This window comes from Oncorhynchus nerka, linkage group LG18 (assembly GCF_034236695.1).
Source record: "Oncorhynchus nerka isolate Pitt River linkage group LG18, Oner_Uvic_2.0, whole genome shotgun sequence".
Classification (NCBI taxonomy): Eukaryota; Metazoa; Chordata; class Actinopteri; order Salmoniformes; family Salmonidae; genus Oncorhynchus; species Oncorhynchus nerka.
Genome location: NC_088413.1, coordinates 27,993,158 through 28,017,052, shown reverse-complemented (window position 1 = coordinate 28,017,052; position 23,895 = coordinate 27,993,158). Strand labels below are relative to the sequence as shown.

At 46.3% G+C, this 23,895-nt stretch overlaps 1 protein-coding gene across 4 annotated transcripts in view; it reads left to right on the top strand.

The window, feature by feature from the left end:
- fbxw7 (F-box and WD repeat domain containing 7) overlaps positions 1-23,895 on the top strand; it is a 209,251-nt gene that overhangs the window by 39,297 nt on the left and 146,059 nt on the right. For 2 of the 4 annotated variants that reach the window (XM_065003919.1, XM_065003917.1), the window contains exon 2: positions 5,757-5,838. The exons of the other annotated variants lie outside the window; for them this stretch is intronic. The gene's annotated coding sequence lies outside the window, so the exon portion shown is untranslated. The remainder of the gene's footprint in view (positions 1-5,756; positions 5,839-23,895) is intronic. 4 annotated transcript variants of the gene reach the window in all.

The window sequence follows — 23,895 nt, the reverse complement described above, 5'->3', positions numbered from 1 at the left end:
TGGGTGACCCATACTATGCTATGCTGCCTCTGATGTTTTCTCTTCACATTGTCCAGCTATGGTGGATGTGGTAACCAGGTCAGCCCAATATGGCTGGGTTTGCCTTCGTAGTGTGCAATGGTCACAGTACACAACCAGGTTGAAGTTGAGGCTCATTATGACCATAGACGGAGTCCCTATGAACGAAGTATCCCACCAAGAGCTGCTTTGGCTGCAGTTGTCTCCCGGTCTCCCTCTCCCGTAGCGTGTATAGCCTGCCAGGTTTCTCTTGAGGCCTGAAGTGAGTAATGCTCTTCTAAAGATGTACAGTACTCAACTGGAAACCAATGCGGGTTAATGAGATGTAGCCAGGCTGATTTGACTGAGGTTAAATTACTTTAATTAAATAAGCAAATCGTCTGCGTTTTGACTGCATTTCGAGGACACACACAATCGCATGTGGCAAGTGAATGTTGTTGAATTAGTGTTGTTAAATAGGGTAATAGGTAGGCCTACATTTCGAAAACCTTCTTGGGTAAGAGAATGTTGTATTCATCTCTGGCTATGTCGTTCTACACCCTAATGCTTCTCACCCAGGGTTTAACAGAATGTCTTGACAATGGACCAAGATTCTAGAACTCATTGCAAGTCTTCTGTTGGCAGTCTTTGAATTCTACAGACTACAGCTGACCTGGACAGGAGTCTACTATCTCTGTACTGTGTTGACACGCACGCGTGCACGTCCGTCTGTCTCCGGGAATCCTCTGAGCTGTTCCTAGAAAGTGCTCCTTGTTATCCACCTGATATTGTGGTCACGATGTCAGCCTGTTGGTTTATGGAACTCCAAGCTTGGCAGCATGTGTTACAGGCCTGTTGAGAGGAGAAGGGGAGAGAACTTCTCTATTTTGGACCGTACAACCTTTCACGCAGTGCACTTTGTCCTAGTACTTCTCTCTGGCCAACTGCGACCATAACAAGGAAAGGTCTACTGCTTGCACTCACAAAAACCCTCCCTGGTCAATGTGGAAGCCTGCATCTCCACTTTCGATTCCACTGACTCTCTGTTAGTGGGTCACTCTGAATGTGTGTGTGTGTGTACGTACTTGTTGCCATTCTGAATCAAAGTGACTTTGATTTGATACATGCTGCGCTCTGCTTTGAATCAGATTCTGAAATTACACAACGACTCAACACCGCATGCTTCCCTCCTGCTGGGGAGACATGCTTCAGCTTCATTCAATGACAGATTTTTCTACGAGAGAACAAATCAATAGGGATTCAATAGAACCAGTATACAGGGACTCTCAATAGACTTTTGTGATGTATTTTGTGATGCCTGTGGCTGTCTATAAGACCACATGTTGTCATTGAAGAACGAGGGCCGACTCGTCCTGCAACCGGTGTACCTTTTTAACCTATTGTTCAGCTTTTTTCCGACAGCACTCTCTTTGTGCTCACTTTAACAGCACTATTAGAGTCAGACCAAACTGACGGTGAACAGCAGTCACCCCCGCCAACACTCTGTTTTGTAATATAAATATTAACGTCTGGCCTGGCGAGCAGCTGACGTCAACGGAAGGCTGTAGATGATCTTGGCACTGTCTGGGAATCTTTTCTCTCTTCATGTCCAACAATACATATTTGACCCCGATATATTCAATGTTATCTTTGGATGGTTTGCAATATTTTTTCCTTGTCGACGGTGATCCTGGTATGTTGGACTCTGAACTTTGGAGCAATGACTTCATGTGGTCATTCCCAAGTTTTTATCTTTCTGTATTTTATTTCTATAAATAGAAAATGGAAATGGATCCAGTTGTCGTTTTGACTACAAACTGTCATCTGAAAACAGGAAAGGAATGATGGGAAAGGTGAAACCTGTGAAATAAGATGGATTTGCTCATTCTCTTACTATCAGCAGCTCAAGTTTATTTGGCCTCTGGGCTCAACGATGAGATGAACAGAGTTTCTGTTCCACAGCTGGGTGGTATGATGATGGTCTTGTTCTCGCGCTCTCTCTCTTGGTCTCTTTCGCTCTCCCTCTTTCTCTCTCGTGCTCCCATCTCTCTCGTGGTCTCGTTCTCTCGCGCTCCCTCGGGGGCTCTCTCTCTCTTTCTCTTTTTTTTGTTCTTTCTTGTGCTGTCTCAGTCTCGGTGTGTGTCTGGAACCTCTCACCAGAATCTGTAAACATCTCCCAGCTGCTGTGCTGCCAAGTTACATAATGGAGCTACAAACTAACCTTGACTTCCCTCTCTCGTCTCCTATAATTCCATAGGCTCCTGGGAGTCATAAACCAACTGCTTTCTTGATGTAAAAAGATCTGATTGTTCAATAGACTAATTAGTGTAAAAAATATCAGAATTGAGTTGCCTGTCTAAACGCAGCCACAGTGATCTGCTGTCTCAAACATGCACACTCACTCCTGTCTCACTGTGATCCACTGTTAACCAGCTGAATAGTCTGCCTCTGCTATTCTCAATGTCTTTCCCAGGACTCCTGTCCGGCTCTGTCTGGTGTTAACACCCAGTTAGCCAACAGCAAGCCCTGGCCTGTTCCCTTGGCACTGTCCATTTTCCTAGTGCTGTTGTGATGGGATAGCCTGTCATATCTAGAGGTTATTTTCTAGGCACTGGCAGCCGCTCAGAGGTAGAAACCGACGGGATTTGGAAGCCGATAACTGTGCCTCGTACAACTGGTCTGCCTTGCCAAAAGATCCCCAGTGGCTGCTCAAGTTACATGTTGACTTTTGCCCGACTTCAGCTCCGACCACTTCCCATATCAAACTGCACTTTTTTTGTCTGTCTCAAACCAAATTGGTCCAAATTGGTCCATGAAGAAACTAACTTGACCAGCGAACCAAATTAGAGTAGCCTGACCCAGCTCGTGTTCTTGTCTTCTCTTTCAACTGGGTGGAAAGTTGAACACTTTACCATACGGACTGGGTTAGGGTCACCAGAGGGGTTCGAGAAACTCAGAGAACCTGGGGGATGCATCATAGTGGCTGTCCAACAGCAACTGCCGGTCTGCTTCCGACGGTTAACAGCAAGGCCCTCGTCTACGCACGCTATGGGAAGAGAGCTCTTATCTGATAGAGTTGCCTTGTTGAGAATGTCGTCAGTGTTTCCGTAGCATAATGGTTTTTATGCCAAACAACCGTCCGCCAGTACTGATTTCAGGAGGTTTTGCCTAGTTGATTATGGCAACCGACTGCAGTATGAAAAGGGAACATGCAAGAGTGACATGACATGCACATCCCAGACTTACCAAACCATATACTGCAGATAAGACAAGGGAAGACCTGCACACTGTATAGCCGAATGCTGCTTTCCTGCTGCACGAGATTACCCAGCCTGTAGGGCCTAGGCCCTAAGTGTGCAGCTGCCCCTTGTGAATGAATGGCTGATTACTAAATGTTAATGCGCCACTATCAGCGGGTAAATCCATCTGCCTCACGGGTGCAGTGGTGACACACTGTTTGTTGCATGTTGACACGGGTGTATTCAGCCGGTCTGTTCCTGTCTGGGTTTTTGACTTCTAGTCTACCTGTTGTTTTTTATTCTCTAGCTTTCTCCCGGAAGGAATTCCCCACACCTTCGGTGTCAGAAAGATCAAGGAACACCCTGGGTGTCTTCCTTGATGGGCAATAGGGTGCCATTTCTGACGCACCCCTGTTACTTCGTATAGCCACTGTAGAAGTAAAGTAGTGATTTAATTAAGGTGTAGGGTCATGTTATGTAGTCGAGTTGTAAGGCCTCACCTTCACATGGGAATGTTCACCTATACATCGTAGATCCTAGATTGCCCGTTTCCTGCTACATACGGCTCTGTATTTCTTTGCATAGCTCTCTGTCTGTACAGTGGGGCAAAAAAGTATTTCGTTAGCCACCAATTGTGCAAGTTCTCCCACTTAAAAAGATGAGAGGCCTGTAATTTTTAACATAGGTACACTTCAACTATGACAGACAAAATGAGAAAAATAATCCAGAAAATCACATTGTAGGATTTTTATGAATTTATTTGCAAATTATGGTGGAAAATAAGTATTTGGTCACCTACAAACAAGCAAGATTTCTGGGTCTCACAGACCTGTAACTTCTTCTTTAAGAGGCTCCTCTGTCCTCCACTCGTTACCTGTAATAATGGCACCTGTTTGAACTTGTTATCAGTATAAAAGACACCTGTCCACAACCTCAAACAGTCACACTCCAAACTCCACTATGGCCAAGACCAAAGAGCTGTCAAAGGACACCAGAAACAAAATTGTAGACCTGCACCAGGCTGTGAAGACTGAATCTGCAATAGGTAAGCAGCTTGGTTTGAAGAAATTAACTGGGGGAGCAATTATTAGGAAATGGAAGACACAATACCACTGATAATCTCCCTCGATCTGGGGCTCCATGCAAGATCTCATCCCGTGAGGTCAAAATGATCACAAGAACGGTGAGCAAAAATCCCAGAACCACACGGGGGGACCTAGTGAATGACCTGCAGAGAGCTGGGACCAAAGTAACAAAGCCTACCATCAGTAACACACTACGCCGCCAGGGACTCAAATCCTGCAGTGCCAGATGTGTCCCCCTGCTTAAGCCAGTACATGTCCAGGCCCGTCTGAAGTTTGCTAGAGAGCATTTGGATGATCCAGAAGAAGATTGGGAGAATGTCATATGGTCAGATGAAACCAAAATATAAATTTTTGGTAAAAACTCAACTCGTGTTTGGAGGACAAAGAATGCGGAGTTGCATCCAAAGAACACCATACCTACTGTGAAGCATGGGGGTGGAAACATCTTTGAGGCTGTTTTTCTGCAAAGGGACCAGGACGACTGTAAAGGAAAGAATGAATGGGGCCATGTATCGTGAGATTTTGAGTGAACCTCCTTCCATCAGCTAGGGCATTGAAGATGAAACGTGGCTGGGTCTTTCAGCATGACAATGATCCCAAACATACCGCCCGGGCAACGAAGGAGTGGCTTCGTAAGAAGCATTTCAAGGTCCTGGAGTGGCCTAGCCAGTCTCCAGATCTCAACCCCATAGAAAATCTTTGGAGGGAGTTGAAAGTCCGTGTTGCCCAGCAACAGCCCCAAAACATCACTGCTCTAGAGATCTGCATGGAGGAATGGGCCAAAATACCAGCAACAGTGTGTGAAAACCTTGTGAAGACTTACAGAAAACATTTGACCTCTGTCATTGCCAAGAAAGGGTATTTAACAAACTATTGAGAAACTTTTGTTATTGACCAAATACTTATTTTCCACCATAATTTGCAAATAAATTCATTAAAAATCCTACAATGTGATTTTCTGGATTTTTTTTTCTCATTTTGTCTGTCATAGTTGAAGTGTACCTATGATGAAAATTACAGGCCTCTCATCTTTTTAAGTGGGAGAGCTTGCACAATTGGTGACTGACTAAATACTTTTTTGCCCCACTATCTCTATGTAAGTCCAGAGTGTGTGACTTATTCACTGCCTTAAGGCGTCTTTGTGCATTTGTTTCCTTTGTGTTATCGCCCTGTTTGAGTCTATGTTGTGACTAACTGGGCCCGTCTGTGGGAGAGTGGAGGTGTGCTGTATCTGTTATGGGATCTGGTTTTCAGGGGGATAAACTGAGATACCAGGATGAGACCAAAACACATGGAACTGAGAGACCCCTAGAGCCCTGAGAGAGGGGAGATCATTACTTTCTCTCACCCCAGACGGCCCTGTGGCATGTTGACTCTGTGATGACCTCAGATTGTTTAACACACGATGCACTGACATCCCCTTCTCTCTACTCAGCCTCCACTGACAGCCCTAACAGAGGGGCCAGGCCGGGAGAGGAGAGGAGAGCAACCCCCAGTGTGGCCTGACCGAGAGACTCGTGAGTAACCGCTTCACTTCCTCTCCCTGGAGATTGGGGAGGGAGGGTGGGTGTGGTGGATTTTTCCATGATCACCAGCTGCATACCTTTATGCACAGTACAGATGTTAAGTGTGTATGTGCACTGTGTGGAGCTGACAAAGAGAATCCTAACTGCTTCACTTACGCTCCCATGGGAATGGGGGGGTTGAGGCGTGTGTGTGTTTCTTTTGGGTTGAGGCTACAGGAAACGAGAGATATTTAATAGCTAGCTAATTAGACTCCTTTCTTTCTCCTTCATTGACTTTTCAGGGGAGGCTTAATGCTCAATTAAGCTTCCCCCTTTTTAGGTTGTGATTTATCCCTCCCTCCCTCCTGTCTTTTCACTATCTTAGTATTCATGACTGCCTTTCCACTGTGTGGCCATTTTACCACGACTTCATTCTGCTTTCAACTGTGAGCCTACTCGACAGCGCCTCGTGATTTACCTCCTGCCCCCCATCTCCTCCAGTACAGAGATATCCTGATACGTTATTACAGCCTCTTTATGTTACTGAGGACTGCTTCTGTTATGCTTAGTCTCTAGTTGAGAGAATAAAATCAACACTAACCTGTACCTTTGTTCCCATAACTTCCATATAGGGATATCAAACAATATTTAACCCTAATATGACGAGTCACTCCAACATTTGACTACTTTTCACATTGCGACATATCCAAAGGGACAGTTAGCTTACAGTATACTGTATAGGTTAACCTCTTGCTTCTACTTGGGACGCTTGCGTCCCAACTAGAGCTCTGGAAATGCAAATGCGCTACGCTAAATGCTAATAGTATTAGTTAAAACTCAAAAGTTCATTAAAATACACATGCAGGGTATCAAATTAAAGCTACACTCGTTGTGAATCCAGGCAACAAGTCAGATTTTTAAAATGCTTTTCGGCGACAGCATGAGAAGCTATTATCTGATAGCATGCACCAATACACTACAACACAAAAGCACAGCAGGGGACGTAAACAAAATAATTAGCATTTCGGCATTACACAAACCGCACAATAAAATAGAAAACAGTCATTACCTTTCACCATCTTCTTTGTTGGCACTCCTAGATGTCCCATAAACACTATTGGGTCTTTATTTCGATTAAATCGGGCCATATAAAGCCAAGATATCGTTATATGTAGACTGTGTGATAAACGAAAAAAACAGCGATTTCACAACGTAACGTCATTTTTTTAAATTCAAAAAGTAGACGATAAACTTTCACAAAACACTTCGAAATACGTTTGTAATGCTACTTTAGGTAATAGTAAACGTTAATAAGCGATAAAAATCATCCTTAGGCGATGTAAAGATCATTAGCTGTCGTCTTGGAAAAAATTTCACGAGAGAGCTCTTCCGGAATGATCTGGGCGGAGACCGGAGGTAAGTGGTGCCCCTGTTTCGGTTCAACCAAGAATCAAAGATGATTCAATTCACAAGACTCTAGACAACATGGGGATGCTGTGGGAGTTGAATGCTCGGTCTTATCTAATTCGGCTCACTGTTAACAATTGCTGGAAGTGGCGCAAGGATATTTATTTCCATTTTCTGTGATCAGGTTTTCCTGCGCTTTCCGATGTAACGCACGTTATGTTATAGCCACAGTCGTGATTTAACCAGTTTTAAAAACGTCCGAGGGTTTCCTATCCACACATTCTAACCATATGAACGTACTATATTCCTGGCATGAGTAGCAGGGCGCTGAAATGTTGCGCGATTTTTAACAAAATGTTCAAAAAAGTAGAGGGTCGACTTAAGAGGTTAACACCAGAAGGCTAGCCTAGCCTGTAACATCAAAATGAGCCTACCAAGTTTGAACATTAGTTGCGAGAGTTGGGTCCTGCTCTTAGACCTGCTCTGACAATAAATTTACAGTGATACTTCAAGATTTTGGCAATGCTTCTCCAGGGTCTGATGAATTCATGGATACCATTTTTATGTCTTTGCGAGCAGCTTGAAGGAAGTTGCTAACTAGCGTCAGTGAAATGACTGGAAGTCTATGGGGATCTGCTAGCTAGCATTCTTAGACTTAAGTATTAAATAGACTTCCAGTCATTGCGCTAACGCCAGTTAGCAATTACGCTACTTAGCAACTTCCTTCAAACCACTCGCAGAGACATACATGTGTATCTACGAGTTCATCAGACTCTGAGAAAGTAGATAAAGGGCCTCATAGCCAAAATCCCGAAGGATCCCTTTGACTACCAGGGTAAGCAGTTCATTGTTTAACAGCATCCTCTGGCAGGCTCCCCCTGAACCATTTGAAGAGGTTTATTGTACCATATCTCTCCTCAGAAAGCGTTAGCCATGTGTCGTTCCTCCGGAATGGAAGGGAACAATGTCGAAAGAGGGAGAGAAATGATACACGGGGAGGGAGGGAGGGAGGGAGGGAGAGAGAGAGGGAGGGAGGGAGGGAGGGAGGGAGAGAGAGAGGGAGGAGAGAGAGGGAGGGAGAGAGGGAGAGAGGGAGGGAGGGAGGGAGAGAGGGATGAGCGCAGGAGGGTGAGGTGAGCGCAGGCGGGAGTGGAGTGAGATCCACCCTCCCGGAATGAACAGGGGAGTGGAGTGAGATCCACCCTCCCGGAATGAACAGGGGAGTGGAGTGAGATCCACCCTCCCAGCCTTTCTCATTGTTCTCAGTGATAGAGACAGGAAGCCTCACATTCACACTTCTGCGTCAGGGGAGTTTATTTTAATTTTATAACTACCAATGAAGAAACAGGAGGTTTATTAACTTTGAAGCGTCGCTGTCGGTGTTGCTCAGGTTCATCTGTGGGCAAATAGGGAGGGAACCTCGAGGGGATGAGATCACTAATGAGGAGTAGTGTGTGTGTGTGTGTCTGTCCCACTGTTGGAGCAAAGGCGCATAGAAGCAATGCCTTTCCTGTGCACATGCATGCACAATTGTTTCGGTAAAAACTTTAATTAATTTGAAGTAGGCGTTCACCATCTTTGTTTCCTGATGTGTATTCCCCAGTTTGAAAGTGGATTCTCATATCGGCCTCTCCCCAGCCACTTAAGATTAATGAAAGAGCAAATATGTGAATTCATGCAGAATGGGTTCACCTTTTAGTATGCTTGTATCTGTCCGATGTGCGTGTGTGCTGTGGGGAGCTCTACCTCCTTACAGACGAAAGTGCAGCCAGCATAGACCCTGAATAATTCATTGCTGGCACGCTTTTGTGAATTAAAGGTAAAGCGATTGGATAGCATACAGAGAGCCTCGTACGGGGTGCTCTCTCTGCTAAATATTTAAAGGGATGGTCCTGACTGCTAACCCCAGCCAGTCAGTCACCTCTTTAGGCTATATTGCCTTCTAAAACTACAATTCTGAGGCTCTCTGACGGTTTTCTAATGTGACACTATACCCGGGGGTGTTAATAATGGGTGGGTTTGGATTGGAATCCCAGGGGAGCACAGTCTTCATTCTTCCAATGCAGTTTCCTCAGGATGCTAGCTGGATGTTACCTCAACCCAAGCTAAGGTTGATACGTCTGGGCTCACTGGTGAGAAACCGTGTCGAAGCAGGTGAGCGGAGTTAGAGGTGCACACTTGTTTCTTTAAAGAACAGTTGCAATAGAAGTCTGCAAGTTGGGTTGTTTGAATAACATGCTGACTACCCTGGCTACGTGTAGTTGATTTAGTCTGTCCAGCGGCGATCATGACACGCAGGTTAAAATATCAAAACCAACTATATTACTTTGGTGGCAGGTTGAAACACATGAAACGTTCATGGACATTTAACTAAGCTAGCTGTTGCTGGCTAGTTTGTCCTGGGAGATGAACTTTGGGTTGTTATTTTAACTGACATGCTTATGGTCATTGTTTTTAGCGTATTATTTGTAGAATTGTTTTGTGCCCGAGTCGTACAAAATGGTGTGTGCTTCTACTCCAACGAACCTGTTTTTATTTTGTTGTATTTCAAACATCCCCGTGGCCAGTGAGGTTGGCGTGTAAGGCTTTTCACCTTGCCATCAATATTAGAACAGTGTAGGCTACAATGAATGGATGTCACGTCAGCTATCAGTCATCACTTGCTTATTTCAATGATCAAAATACAGTTGTGTGTTTGTGTGTGTGCCCAGATAAGAATGGCTCTAGGTGTTTGTTGCTCTCACACTGTGTGTTTGGTGGCACCGCCTGCTCCCTCTGGTTCTCACACTGCCTGTCTGTGTTTTTATTAAGAGAAACCTTTTGCTGCAGAGTTCCGGCTGCAGGGCTGTTGGTGCCTCTCTCTCTACTGAAGGAAGTAACTTAATTACAGTCTGTAAAGAGGGGGAAGAGCACCCGCTTGGTTACCTCCCCATGTTTGATATAGTAATTAGGTAATATCCACGGGAACTGCTGTGCCCGTCACAACAGGCGCGGTCGCTTTCATCTTTTCCTCAAGGTACAGGGAGGTGCTGGACTTCATTCCTCTGAAAAAAGAAAAAAAGATCTGATTCTTGTTTTCTTTTTAAAGGATGAGCTAGGATGAGCTTCATTCACCTGAAGAGGCAGGTCGTAGTTGGAATTTCAGGCTGTGACGTTTATTTAGAAGAGGTGTGAAGCAGTGGTGTCTGGGAAATGTGGGATCAGTTCCTGGAAGAGGTGAGCATTTCTTCACAAGTACAGACGGAGCACAGGGGGAAGACAAGTAGACCTTGGCTTTGTCATATCCTGAGGTGAAAGCAAGGCACTTTCCACAACAGCAGAGCAGCAGAAGAAAAGAGGTCTGGGATTCAACCAGTCGTTCTTTGTGTCACTCCTTAATCAGTCCCCCAGCGCCCACAACCCACACACATCCCATGTAAATAATTTAAAGGCCCTTTCCTTTTGCCAGCCCAGCAGCCAGGGGAAGAAAATGGCCAGCCCACAATTGATGACACAGGACAGCAGAGGACAGTAGAAATGGCTGCTGATATACTAAGGCTGCACCTGAAATTGCACCCTATTCTCTATGTAGTGCAACACGTTTGACCAGGGCCCGTAGGGCCATTTCAGTTGCACTCTACGGCTTTCAGCAATTGCTAACAGGGTCGGATAGTAAAACAAGCTGCAGATGCCCTCTCTGTTCGTGGCGAGGCGTTAAACAACTTGGAATGGCCGCGTCACGCTGTCAGCTTACATTTGGGCGTAATGAAAGGGCTGCTCGGAGGGTATTTAATCCGCTGCGCTTTTTTTGTTTAACGTTGGAAAAGTTTATCGTTAGTGGATCCATGCAGTGGGAAGAAGACTGGACTGTAAGAAATACTATAACATGTTGAGAGAACCGTCTCCTCTCTTGATGATCTATTGGCCCAACAGAATATAAATGCCTTACAGTTTCCTGTAGGCCCACATCTTAGGTTAGACTGGGATCCTGACTACAATACCACGTGAGGGTAATGTGTTTAAATGGCATTGGAGTAAAACCTGCTGGCCATTTTGTTTCTGCTTTTAGATGTTGCTTCTCTATTGTGGGGAACAGGGGTGAAATGACTCAAACACACACTGTTTTCTGTGGCGTGTTCTTTGCTGTTACTGTGAGAGCTGGGTAGTAGGATGGTGCTGTTTGTAGGTGGCGCTGTGTGTACGTTCCCTCGTCAGAGAAAAAAGGTGGTCACAGTCACACGCTTCAACCCAGTCATTCATGCTTCGGAAGCTCCGGACGAAAACAGGAAACCAGGAAACCACCCTGCACTGTTCTGTTCCTGGGGTGGCAGGAAGCTGTGGCTTACCCAGGCATCGTTCACTCTTGGAGGGCTCACCCTGTCCACCCAGTCCACCCAGAACATTGTTGTTGTTCAGTGTGTCATGCAGGCAGTCAGTGTGACATTCCTTTCTGTTGAAAATAGAAGAGGATAGCCACTTGTCGGCCTGTGGGTTACTCAGCCTAGGCATTTTGGTTTGTTGTTGCTGAGGACGTCATGCAGTCAGTGGGCCTAAATCGGACACATTTCTGTTGAGAATAGAGGAAGTAGTAGTACCTGTGATTCTCATGCTGTAGTGGAGGGGAAGGAATTGTACTGTCTTTCCCCACTAGAGGACAGTCTAGTCAGAGGAAATGGACACTGCCTGGTCAGATGGAGTGGAGAGAATCATCCTTCACTGGCTCCTATTGGGTCTCTCTGTACAATGTCATAGGAGCGGTTACTGTTCGCCAGAGAGATTCCCTGAAAACACGCCACTTCAATACGGCTACAACATTTTAGTTGCAGGTTAGGAGAATAAGGTTAATGCTAGGAAAAGAGTTAGGTTTTAACAAAAAGTCAGTTGGGAGGAGATTAATGATCAAGGAAAAAGGCAGAGATTTTAATGAAGGACCCAGACAGACCTTGCTTGATATAGAACGACGATGGTAATTAGATCATTGAATAATCTGCTTAGAAGTCACTACTTTGTAAAAGGAAAGGTTGGAATGCATGCTTATTCCCCAGGTCCGCAAACGACTCCTAGAAAGTGGGAAAACGCTGGACAAACGCTCTATAAAACGCCTCAATACATCAGGTCCAGTGACACAAGTGGATAATGATTTTGCGTCCAAGGATTTGTGGAGTTTTTAATGCACTCTCACTTTTCTCCATTTTAAAGTCCCTAAGGCCAATCTGGGAATTCCCATGGCTCAATGCAGCGCACCCCTAGCCTGGTGTCCTAGCTGATTTTGCTAGATATTTGGCTGTTTCACTTCCCTTCAGCTCCGAAGCCAGGCTAAGCTCACCCCACCCTAGCCCTATGTTTGGCTGTCTGGTCGGTGGCCGGGCCTGCGGCCAACATCAAGACAAACTGCAGATTTACTGTCCGTCTTTACAACCGCATCACAATTAATACTTGGGATTGGATCATGTCTTTACAGGTGGTTTCCTCCATCAGAAACAAACACAAGACTGTTCAGATGTCCTTGACAAATGCCTGCTTTCTGCCTGGGCTCCTTAATTGACTTAGCAGAGTAAGACTCAGTGGCAATGAAAGTCGCTGTAGGCTAAATGTTGTGAAGGTGTAGTCCTGACATACTGCAGCGCTGCCGTCATGAGCGATGCCAGCCCCCCCCGCGCGCAGACACACCTGTTCCCACAGCCGTGTACTAGTCACCCACAATCCCTCTCTCTCCAGGGATTGAACAAGTCTGATCACACAGGAGGATGATAGTCAGCATCACACAGCCTCCGGCTACTGCAGCTGCACCGTGATTTAAGGACTCCCTAGGTACTACTGCATAGGGGAATTGCACTCACAAAAGTGTCCAAAAGCATTTAGACACATTCAGTGAATGATTTCTGTTATGATGAAAAAAAGACATGCTGCTTTGTAAGGACTCTATGTACTCCCTAGGACAGGCCTCTCCAACCCTGTTCCTGGAGAGCTAGAATCAGGTGCTCTAGATTAAGGTTGGAGTGAAAACCTACAGGACGAAAGCTCTCCAGGAACAGGGTTGGAGTGAACCTACAGGACAGTAGCTCCCCAGGAACAGGGTTGGAGTGAACCTACAGGACAGTAGCTCCCCAGGAACAGGGTTGGAGTGAACCTACAGGACAGTAGCTCTCCAGGAACAGGGTTGGAGTGAACCTACAGGACAGTAGCTCCCCGGGAACAGGGTTGGAGTGAACCTACAGGACAGTAGCTCCCCGGGAACAGGGTAGGAGTGAACCTACAGGACAGTAGCTCCCCGGGAACAGGGTTGGAGTGAACCTACAGGACTGTAGCTCCCCAGGAACAGGGTTGGAGTGAACCTACAAGACAGTAGCTCTCCAGGAACAGGGTTGGAGTGAACCTACAGGACTGTAGCTCCCCAGGAACAGGGTTGGAGTGAACCTACAGGACAGTAGCTCCCCAGGAACAGGGTTGGAGTGAACCTACAGGACTGTAGCTCCCCAGGAACAGGGTTGGAGTGAACCTACAGGACTGTAGCTCCCCAGGAACAGGGTTGGAGTGAACCTACAGGAGAGTAGCTCTCCAGGAACAGGGTTGGAGTGAACCTACAGGACAGTAGCTCTCCAGGAACAGGGTTGGAGTGAACCTACAGGACAGTAGCTCCCCAGGAACAGGGTTGGAGAGCCCTGCCCTAGATCTTACCCTATAGATGAATTATACCCACTCAAGTGTCTGAAGTTCATTTATTCAATGAACAGTTCTGATAACAAAGTTCTGATAGATAGCTAGGCTTCGGAAAAGGTATTTCCATTTGGTAGCGTTAACATGGCAGGTAAAATGAATTTCATATGAAGCCGGAAGGTCAGACACCTGGCTGAGGTGATTATTTTAATGGGTTTATTCCTGTCTGAATCATGTTATGTGGTGTCTACTCTGCATCTTAGTCAAACATATTATACACACACATCAGTAGACTCACAGGTGCTGGGAGAAGATTTAGCCTCGTCTGTAACAAGACTAGAGCCACCATACGAGTAGGGCTGAACTCTAGAAATATAGCTAAGTCCCAAAACGACATGTTTCCAATCTAAAGTTGGTGTATCTGCTCTGTGGTTGTTGCGGGGGAGTGGGTCGGTTGCTTGCTGTGTTGCCGGCTTGGCCCGAGTAGTAAACTACAGCTAATGAACCCATGCTGCTCCAGGCTCCATATGGAGGAGTGACTGCCTCTCATCCTGTACTTGGCAGCACCCACCTCCCTCGCTCCACCCTCCACTCTGGCAGGATTAGACTGTGTGCCAGGTTGCCAGTCCTTTCAGATCAGACTTAAATCTTGACCAGGCAGTATTATGTCATGGGTAAACACTGACACAGTTCCATCTCTCTAAGACTCCTCTTCACTGTTTTGGACGGTTGAGACCGTTTCAGAAGACTGGGAAAGACACAGCTTGTGGTAGACAGGTAGAAGTGGCCTAACAGTGTCACCTTGTGGTGTATTGGTTGTCCGTTGTCTCCACAGTGGGAGGAGCGGTGATGCTTCATCTGGAGTGTCAGCTAACATGGTTTGTGTGAGGTAATTGAATCTGAGGTGCATTAAAGTAGCACTGCCTCACTGTAAATGGTGTGCTGAGATGCCCGCGTCTCGTTGAGCTTGGCTCAGCATTAATGTACGCCCAAGACGCGCGTCTTACGTGTCAAAACTGACTAGTCAGCTCAGAGGCCGACTGAGGTGACAATAGGTACTCAAGCTAGGGCAAGTGATGGAGATGACAAGTGCCAGCTTGTCAGTGACACTCTTGCTTTGCTTTGTTTTATGTGGTGTCCATGTGATTCCGTGGAAATGAAGCCCGTCAACAGCTGATCTTGCCCTGTGCTAAAGTCTGGAATTTCACAAGGAGACTTTAATGTGGTGTGTAGAGGATTTACTGGCTTTCGTCATGAGCCTGGGTTTCTGCTTATCTTTTATTTTACACCCCTTTTTCAGTTCCCTGTTGCTTATTGCGTTTAGTCCTGACACTTGTCATCTCCCCTCAAAGATTTATTTTCAGGGTTGAAGAATCACCCAATGCAATGAATGGGGAAACCTCATCACCTGAACATAGACCTTGCAACTCCAGGCCCAGCCCAGTCTGTACACCATCTGCAGAAGAGGAAAGCTTTTGTAGCCTGGTCTGGCTCCACACAATGGAGCTGTAATTGTATGGTGTTGGCTGTTGGAGGCTAGCCGCTCGTTCCTGATTGCCGGTGACTGATAACTCCGTCAGCCCCTGCTCCTCGCCACACACAATGGATGTTGTGGAAACTAGCCTCCGGTCAAAACAATGGTTGGATTTTCCTGAAGCTGCCGCCTGCCACCTTGTACGCCGTGTGTGTTTCTGTATTTCTTGAACGCTCTCAATAGACGTGGTGACCTTTCTTTAGGCTAATTCGGGGAGAACAGTTGGAGTCGGAGATGTGGCCTTTTTTTTTTAGTGACTGCGTGGCTGCCTCTTCCGCCTCGCAAGTGTTTATGTTTAGGCTAAACGATCCTAGACTGCACTAAAAGCCTTGCCTCCACATCCTGGCTGCAGAAATATAAACGGGATCCTTTTAAAGTACAGTCTAATGTGCTTTCCTTCACTCACTCCAACTATAAGCAAAGAAAATCCAGTTAGTTCCCCTTTCATCCCGTTCAGTCCATCTCTCCCTCTCTTCCCCCTTTCATCCCGTTCAGTCCATCTCTCCCTCTCTTCCCCCTTTCATCCCGTTCAGTCCATCTCTCCCTCTCTTCCCCCTTTCATCCCGTTCAGTCCTTCTCTCCCTCTCTTCCCCCTTTCATCCCGTTCAGTCCATCTCTCCCTCTCTTCCCCCTTTCATCCCGTTCAGTCCTTCTCTCCCTCTCTTCCCTCTGAAAACCTCCCCCGGTACTGTGGTGCAGCGAGCCACTCCGCCCCAGGGATCAATATGGAAGCCGGGAGCTGACGCAGTGAAAAGCAATATTTATAAATCATGAACTGGACGTTCATTCACCCGTTCTCTCGTTCTCTCTAGAGGAAAATAACAAAATGCTCAAATAGGGGATTATTGAACCCAGAATAATAATGGTGTGCTGAGGTGTACACAGTCTTGTCTTTCCTGCACGGTAGCCTGCATCAGCCATGCAGAACTAACCAAGGGAGAGAGAGAAGGGTCTGTATCGTTGTTGCCAAGTTTTGAAGTTTCCTAAGTGGCTTTTTGTTCCCTCTGAGCAGAGTGACTGAGAATCACAAGGACAGAGACCTTTTTAATGATTGCTTTGCATAGAGAAATTGTGACTGGAGAGTTGAGGAAAATAACTTTGTTCTCTCCACTCAAACGAAAGCGGTTTCTGTTTTTGTGATGTTTACATGTGTCATATTTGTTTGAACAGCTGGTTGTGGTCTTACTGTTTTTCTCATGCTACATCTGGATCTTTTTGATTTAAACAGCCTCTTTTCATTTCAGGATGTCTCTGGGCACACTGTTCCAGGCAGTAGGCTTGTTGATTTAAACAGCCTCTTTTCATTTCAGGATGCCTCTGGGCACACTGTTCCAGGCAGTAGGCTTGTTGATTTAAACAGCCTCTTTTCATTTCAGGATGTCTCTGGGCACACTGTTCCAGGCAGTAGGCTTGTTGATTTAAACAGCCTCTTTTCATTTCAGGATGTCTCTGGGCACACTGTTCCAGGCAGTAGGCTTGTTGATTTAAACAGCCTCTTTTCATTTCAGGATGTCTCTGGGCACACTGTTCCAGGCAGTAGGCTTGTTGATTTAAACAGCCTCTTTTCATTTCAGGATGTCTCTGGGCACACTGTTCCAGGCAGTAGGCTTGTTGATTTAAACAGCCTCTTTTCATTTCAGGATGTCTCTGGGCACACTGTTCCAGGCAGTAGGCTTGTTGATTTAAACAGCCTCTTTTCATTTCAGGATGCCTCTGGGCACACTGTTCCAGGCAGTAGGCTTGTTGATTTAAACAGCCTCTTTTCATTTCAGGATGTCTCTGGGCACACTGTTCCAGGCAGTAGGCTTGTTGATTTAAACAGCCTCTTTTCATTTCAGGATGTCTCTGGGCACACTGTTCCAGGCAGTAGGCTTGTTGATTTGTACTGTTTGTTCCAGTGAGGTGGCAATAGGGGATCAATCTCACCCTCTCGCTCTCAATTTTAATTTCAAATCAAATTGAGGGCTTTTATTGGCATGGGAAACATATGTTGACGTTGCCAAAGCAAGTGAAGTAGATAATAAACAAACAATAAAAATGAACAGTAAATCAAATCAAATCAAATTTATTTATATAGCCCTTCGTACATCAGCTGATATCTCAAAGTGCTGTACAGAAACCCAGCCTAAAACCCCAAACAGCACTCACAGAAGTTCCAAAAGAATAAAGACATTTCAAATGTCATATATATATATATACTCTCACCCCATCTCTCAATTCTATTCAATGGGCTTCATTGACATGGGAAACATGTTTACATTGCCAATGCAAGTGAAATATCTCTCACCCTATACAACGATCAGTCATGACTTCAAGCAGCCTCTGTCCTTTTCACAGTCCTCACCTGGAGAGAGGCTAACTGCTGTTGATTTCTAGCTAAAGTCCCCTGTTATCGCCTCACTGAACACAGCCGACCAGCTGAATACTGAACAGTCAGGCCCAGCCTGTGGTCGGCGAGGGACTGTTGTGTTCTGTGGATCCACATCTCTGACTTGGCCTCTGCTATATGTGGAGTGATAACACTTCTGATAAGGTCGAGGCGTGCTGCTCAGCACAGTAACCCAGTCTACCTATATTTTGGGATATTATACTGGGATATTCACCACCCCATCCTATTTCATATGACACCATTTAAATGTTATCGCTCTCTGTGTTTTGTATGGTACTGAAATTCTCTGTTTTCTCCTTTACCGATTTGGCCGAGTCTTCTGTCTGCACATTGGTGGTGGTGATTGTACTCTTAAAGGTGATTCTCTTTTTTATCTGCTTATTCCGGGGCTATTTATATCAAGCTGGCAGGGTGCCTCGAGCACAAGCCCTATTCTCCTTCCCTCATTCTGCCTCAACTCATCCACCCTCACCATGGCCTCTCTCTCTCCCTCCCCAACCTATCATTCTCCTCTCAAGGCCCCATGGCTTCATCAACTCTGATTACTATTCAGTGATGAGGTGAATGATTTGCCTGTCATCGTCTCCTACTCTGTGGGGGCGCATCGGTGCAGGCTCCATCTCCATCTCCAGGGCTAATCGGGTTAAACGCCTGATAAGGTGAGTGAGCAGTGTTGTTAAGGAGTGTAGAAGAGGGGAGATGCTGCTGGAAATGGTACCTGTCTAAGATATGTTTGTTTTTTTGCATTCATCCTGCCTCCCCTCCCTCCCTCCTACAGCACTGCTCGCTCACCTTATCTCGGGCGTTTAACCTGACTCTCCCTGGAGATGGAGGCTGTACCGAGCGCCCCCACAGAGTAGGAGATGACGTCGGGAAAGAAAGTCCCTTCCATCTAGGCTTCTTTCTCTCTCCATTTATTTTATCTGTGCATTTTCTCATGGTGCTCGAGCTTTAAACGCAAGCACTGGTGATGTGGTTCTCCCCCATATGCACTTCCAAATGGCTTGCCTCACCAACACCACAGCAGAGAGAGAATCTTACACTGAACAAAAATATAAATGCAACAATGTCAAAGATTTTACAGTTCATATAAGGAAATCAGATGCCTTAAAAAGGTAGGGGCGTGGATCAGAAAAGTTGATCAGGCTGTTGATTGTGGCCTGTGGAATGTTGTCCCACTCCTCTTCAATGGCTGTGCGAAGTTGCTGGTTATTATCCTGAACTGGAGCACGCTGTCATACGTGTTCGATCCAGAGCATCCCAAACATGCTCAATGGGTGAGTATGCAGGCCATGGAAGAACTGGGACATTTTCAGCTTCCAGGAATTGTGTGCAGATCCTTGTGACATGGGGCCGTGCGTTATCATGCTGAAACAACGAGATGATGACGGCGGATGAATGACACAACAATGGGCCACAGGATCTCGTCACATTCCAATTGCCATTGATAAAATGCAATTGTTTTCGTTGTCCGTAGCTTATACCTCTCATACCATAACCTCACCTCCACCATGGGGCACTCGGTACACAACGTTCACATCAGCAAACCTGATGTCTGATAGTTTGTGCAGAAATTATTTGGTTGTGCAAACCCACAGTTTTATCAGCTCTCCGGGTGGCTGGTTTTAGGCGATTTTCACTGGAGGTCCTGGGCTGGCGTGGTTAGACGTGGTCTGCGCTTATAAGGCTGGCTGGACGTACTGCCAAATTCTATAAAATGACGTTTGAGGCGGCTTATGGTGGAGAACTTTACATTCAATTTTCTGGCAACAGCTCTGGTAGATATTCCTGCAGTCAGCATGCAAATTCCACGCACCCTCTCAACTTGAGACATCTGTGGCATTGTGATGTGTGACACAACTGCACATTTGAGCGGCCTTTTACTGTCCCCAGCACAAGGTGCACCTGTGTAATGGTCATGCTGTTTAATCAGCTTCTTGATATGCCACACCTGTCAATTGGATGGATTGTCTTGGCAAAGGAGAAATGCTCATTAATGGATGTAAAGAAATTTGTGCACAACATTGGAGCAATATGCTTCTTTTAGGATCTTTTATTTCAGCTCATGAAACATGGGACCAACACTTTACATGTTGCGTTTTATATTTTTGCTCAGTATGTATTGTGTGGAATATGGAGGTGAATTTTACATTGATCGGCTGTCTCTCTCTTGCTTTCGTCTGATTACTTTCCTGTGACATAAAGTAATCAGACGTGGCATATAATTAGGATAATAACGCTGTCTGGTGCTCTGCCACTCCACTACTCAGCTACTTAGATGCTCCCTTCTAACCCTCTCCTTTGTATCCAGCTGTCTAACCTTGTGGAGGGAAGGAGCAGAGCCACGGTTTGGATTTCTCCCAACTCCACTCCGCTCTATCCACGCAGCACTGGGTTGATTGACAGGCTCCCGGGAGCACCCGTGTCATAAAAGTGCAACATACTTTGATTGGCGACTCGGTGTATCGGCTCTGAGTGGCTTATTGCCAGAGCTGCTGGAGGGGGGAGTAGGCAGGTACAGCTGTGGCAGTCAGCAGCGTTGACAGGGACAACATCCACATCACGTAAGCAGTCTCATCCGGGGGGGGCGGGCGACAAAGCGAGAGAATAGAAGACGGTAGTAGCAGCAGTATCCCCAGCAGCATCCTGCTCCAGAGTGAGCTGGGCAGAGGGAGGAGCCTCGGAGAAGAGGCATGTGTCTGGATTCTGCCAAGAGAAGAAGAAGAGAGTGGAAGGAGGAGGGAGTCACAAGGGGAATGGACTGGAGCATCCGTATTGTAGCGGCAGACTTGAGCTTCCCGGTATGTAGCGAGGTGAGCTGCCTCCGGCCTTCCCACCAGGCATGACCGCGGAGCCTGCTTCCCATCAGAGGTTTAACTGACTGGAGAAGTGACATTGCAACTGCAGCCTGTGGCTTGACACACACGAGAACCCGGAAGCGTCGGGTGTCTCTGGAGGACTCTGTTGAGCGACTCGGGACGAGGCAGTTATTTAATTTGGGAACTAAACGAATGCTGTGAGGAGCAACTGTGAAAGGAACTAAAGGAGGACCCACCCGACAGGACAGCATTAGTCTTTAGCTCTCCCTCTCTCATCCCTCATTCTCCCCTTGTCGTCGTCGTCTTTTCCTCTGGACCAGAGAGGCCACTAATGAGCAAGTCGATGTGTGGCTGTGGCTGCAGCTTCATCTCCTCTCTGATGAAGAGGCTGGGCCGCACAGCCTGTTGCTCAGACCTCCTCTCCTGCAGCCATACCTCCGAGCAGCTGCAGCGCCTGGCCACCGGCTGCCCACCGCCCCCCAAGGTAACGATGCCTAACGCGATGCCTGCCCACATTGCCACCCACATCCATGGCATAGACAGGGCACTTCAATGGATTTGACTGGATCTCTGTTTACGACTAATCTGTGTAAAGATGCGGTGTGCATACTAGAATGGAGTGAGGAAGTACTAGTCATTCACAATCTGTGCTTGGACTTATAGTCTAGTAAGCTACTAGCATTCCATCCTAGTACTATAGACAATACTAAGCTATTACTACTAGTATTACAGGATGGACTGAGAATCATATTGATTATGTATGTTTGGGTCAGACTGACCTTGCTTTTGGTTATCCAAGATTATTTCTCCCATTATCGGGCTGCATGCGGAGCTGTTGGAAGTGCACTGCAGTAATTGATTTTGTAATGGAACCAGGTGATTTAATGGCTGTCTAGCTTTGTTGCCGTGCCAACCATAGGGCTTGCTTTGAAACTGTCCTGTTTTCTAAGTGGATGCCTTCAGACATCCTGGTGGTTTAACACTGAGTGATTGCTGCTTCGCCTCAATTGGAAAAAAAAGCTTTTTGAGGAATGGAGCAAACTCCAAGGTGGTACAAGAAGAAAGGTGAGTGGAAGGGAGAGGAGGCGACGGGTACCACTGAAGAAGAAGTTAGGGCTCTGACCCTTATCACTAGCCTCCACCCTGTTCTCTTCTCTCCCTTACCCTACGGCTTTCGGCTCCTTTTCATAGTTCCCCACTTGTTACCGGTATTGTTTTTGGTCGTTTACCGGTATTGACTGAGTGGCTTCTTCCCGTTTTGACGGGGAGCGGCCTGGGCTGGGTTTGGCAGTTGGCCATTTTCACTTTGTACAAGATTGATCCTGTTTTCCTTTGGAGAGATTTATGTCCTGATGGAAGGTGAGAAAGTACCGCAAAGGAAAATAATGGATGTCTGGTTGGTTTATTTCATCTGTTGCCCGCATGCCAACTATTGACTGAGGGAGAGTTCTCTTTAAAACAGCTCTGCGTTGTTTAACAAACGGTATGAGAGGTAACGTTAAAACGTCTCTCTACTATTCATCCGTTTGTTATCGAGTTAAGTGTTTCATTGTCAAATTCGAGGAGAAATAATTCCCCTCTTTCCGTCCTTTTTTACAGGCCTGAACGGTTTCAGTTCCCCTCTTTTGAGGCACCAAGCGGCACCAGCTTTAAATAGAGAGATCGATTAATAGCCTCTGCAATGAAATGTAGACCCAGGAGGTCCCACTGAGCACTAAGCTCTGTATTTAAAGGATTACTGCCTCTAAAGAAGGCCTGTATATAACAGCCCATGGCGGCTGGGCAGAAATTCATAATTATAAATATTAACATCCCTTTATTACCACTGATTAGGCGGTTGGCATGTTGCATAATACAATTAATCTCTCAGCATGGAACATGTTTTGTTCAGCCCAAATCTGGCATTTATCTGTCTGACACTTAATTCGATTGCTGTTTTTTTTTTCTCCTGATAGCTCCTCCAGCTATCTGTTGCTGGTGATCTTTTTCTGGACTGAGTTCATAGTGAATGTTGTTCCTCTCCTTTTTGCTCTGTTCAGATCCCATCCGTTTGATTTATTGCCGCCGTTTCAAAGGGGATGTGCTCTCTAATTCGCTCTTCGTTGGCGTGCCCATGTCTCACTGGTCACAACACTGTAACCCTTTGATAGATGGGTTCTCACAGCAACTCTGCTTTTGTCTTTTCATACTTCACTTTAGGTATTAGCATAAGTCTGTAGAGAAAGTCCCTGCAACCCCAGCGGGGTATTTCAACCCCCCCTTTGGACAACAGGGAAACACTCAGGATCAGTATGTAGGCTGTGGTGTTGCCTCGAGCCTGCCGTCTTCTGTGCACAACAAGTGAGAATAGAAGTTCTTGTTTTGCAAAATCATTTCTGTGACCCATACAGGCTGATTGTGGCAGGATCCAACTCCCTCCAACTACTTGACATGCTCCGCAGGAGAGAATTATTGTTTGTTTTTATGAATGTTTCACAGCGAGTCTCGGCTTGTCTTAACTTACTGATTTAAGCGTCAGAATAAACGTTCAAAGTCTGTAATGATGGACCGACCGTGTGTCCGATGCTCCGTAAAGAGCAGGTCGTGAGGATGGTAGGCGATATGTGGTTGTCTGTGGTTGAATAGATTGTGTCCCAAAAGTCCTGCGTTTGTCTTTTCATACGCCACTTCCTCAGCAAGAGAGGAAATGACCCCCCCCCCCCCCCAGCTTTGATCAAATGAAATGTGATTTCCTGTTTCTTTATATATATTCCCACACTGTCGTTGGAGTAATACTGTGAAAATGATCATGCCTATTTAGTGTAAGAGCTGTTTGAAAAGACTACATGAAATTTCAGCCTGTTTTGGCGAGGTGATGTTTTCAGCAGTTAATAGACCAATAAGAGGTCCAAACCTCTGCCAAAAACATCTGGTTTCCCCCTGCCCACTCAGTCCACTCCCAGACAGTCCTAGCTAAATTCATCCACGCGTGGTTAATGTCTGTGGCTGTTGTTTAGATTGAGCCATTTACTCACTGATCCCCTTCACTGGGCTAATAATCCTTCAGCAGTCTGCCAGCCAGTTGGCTAGAGAGCCTACTAATACGTATGTGTTAAACACAGGGAGATTGCCGAGGGGAGAGGCCAAGCATGCCCACTGACCAACTGCCTGCTGTGCAAAATAGGGCCTTCACAAGTGCTTACCCGTTGGCCACCCCTCATGGCCCATGGAGAAGTTGGCCCGGCCTGAAGCAGCCCAGCAGTCCACCATAGGGGCATTCTGCCGGTCTGAAGTGCCCCCAGATG